Source organism: Talpa europaea, assembly GCF_964194135.1.
Source record: "Talpa europaea genome assembly, chromosome: 3".
NCBI lineage: Eukaryota > Metazoa > Chordata > Mammalia > Eulipotyphla > Talpidae > Talpa > Talpa europaea.
Genome location: NC_140069.1, coordinates 48,976,596 through 48,979,039, shown reverse-complemented (window position 1 = coordinate 48,979,039; position 2,444 = coordinate 48,976,596).

The window sequence follows — 2,444 nt, the reverse complement described above, 5'->3', positions numbered from 1 at the left end:
GTCCTCCAAGTCCTAATCTTTCAAGGTATATCTACACATACCATGCTTTAATTGTGTCTCCACAACAGACTAGGAGCCTCTTTTGACAGCAGTGATGCTGTTTGTATTCTTTTGTATTCCCAGTGCCTGGCCCAGTACGCTGCACAAAAGCAGATATTTAATGTCCTTGTTTTCATTAAAGTTTGGATTTTTAGACTCTTTCCATCACCAGCAACTCTCATAGCCTTCCGTTATCACTCCTTTTCCAGTATATCCACTTGTAGCCTGCAGCTATCATGATGCTTTAAAGACAGTGATTCCATGGCTTTGTGAGTGGTATTTCCTCAGTTCAGAATGTTGTTCTCATCCTTGTCCCCTAACTCCCTCCAAGAATGGAAATAGACTGTTTCATACAATTATAGTTCATGCATTCTTCCATTTTTAAAAACAATTTTATTGATTTTATATGTTATACAATAAACTGCACATTTTTCAAGTGTACAAAAAACAAACCAACCCAGAATGGAAATAGGAAGATGACCAGAGTTAAAGGCTAGTGCAGTGGTGGAAGCAAGAGAGCATGATGAGGCGGGAAGGCGTGATAAATTCTGGAGGTGGAACAGGCAGTACATACTTGGTGAAGAATTAAATGACATGGGGGGTGGTGATAATCAAGAATGACTACTGGGTTTTCTGGTTTGCTCAACTTAATGATGTTTTTATTCAAAGTAATAGGAAGGTATGGAAGTGAAACAAATCAAGAGTAATTAAACATTCAAATATTCAACTAATCAGATTTCTTCTTGGCTTGCTTTTATGCTATACTTAGGGAACTGGAGTACTGTTTTTTCTTTTTTTTGGTAGTGGTATTGAGAAGGATACTTAGTTATTATCATTAAATTTGCCATTTAAGTGTACTCTCTGTAAGTGTACTGCTAGTACACTTAAGTATTAAATACATTCATATTATTATGTATACCATCATGACCACTCTCCATTTCCAGAACTTTTTCACCTTACTAAATTGAAATTACTTACAGTAAACAATAACTAAACAATAATTCTCCATTTTTTCTCCTCCTCATCCCTGGCACCCACTGTTTTACTTTCTGTCTTTATGAATGTGACTAGTCTAGTTACCTCACATAAGTGGAAATATACAGTATTTATCCTTAGCTTAAATCACAAAGCATAGTGCCTGCAACTTTTCATCTATACTGTGGCAGGTATCTTGTTTTCTAAGGCAGAATAATATTCCATTGCATGTATATTCCACATTTCACTTATCCATCTACCCTTCAGTGGACACTTGAGTTGCTTCCATCTTTTGGCTATTGTAAATAATGCTGCCATCAACCTGGGTGTACATATTCTGTTCAAGTCTCTCTTTTAATCCCTTTGGATATATACAAATTGGTAGAAGCAATTCTGTTTGGTTTTTTTTGAGTATGTTTTCCATAGCAGCTGTGCCATTATACATACCCACCAGTAATGATGAAGGGCCCCAATATCTCCATATCCCCATTCTTTTCTTTTTTTTTTTTTGATAATAGCCATTCTAATGGACATGAAGAGGCATCTCATTGTAGTTTTAATTTGCATGTCTCATGATTATGATGTTGAAGATTATTTCACGTTTATTGAACACTTGTATATCTTTGAAAAAATGTCTATTCAATTCCTGTGCCTATATTTAAATTGGGTTGTTTTTTGCTTTTGAGTCACAGTTGTTTTATAATATGGTATGGCTTCAGGAATACAACAGGTTTCCAAGTTATAAAGCTAAGTATTTAGGATAGTATGCAAGTGCTAGTGACATGAGGAAAAGGGACAGAAAAAGAGAAGGATGTCCAAAAAAGACTTTTAAAAAAAAATTAAGTTTCACCCTTAGGAAATAGTGAAGTAAGTACACTCTCAAGATTCTGAGCTCATTTTCAGATCATAATTTGGCAACCTTACGGGCTAAATAAGCATTAGTGGGTGAACCTGAGAACCTAACCACTATTTAAGAACATTACTATATAAAAAAGTGCTCCATCTTATAATCTTTTAATTAAAAAAATAGCTTTTGGTATACAATTAATTTATATGATGACTAAAATCTAAACTTGGAAAGTAAGAAATAATGGATTACAGACTTAATGATTATATAATGTTTTTAATTGAGAAGTTAATGTTTTTAATTACCTAAAGGGGATTTTAAAGTAGTCATTTTACTTAGTCCATTGAAAATGGATAAATTGTTGGATTCTGAATTTTTGGTAAAATGTTATAAGATGTAGGTGAGATCATTTATTATACATGTAAAGTATAATTTAGGTATTCTAGAATAAATATGACATTTTGAAGTATTTATGTGGTTAATTTCAATGTTCTAAATGCTATATTCTCTGTGAATAATTCATAGACAACAAAACATATTATCATCTAAAAAGAAAAGAAAACAAGCTTATATTAATCTGAAA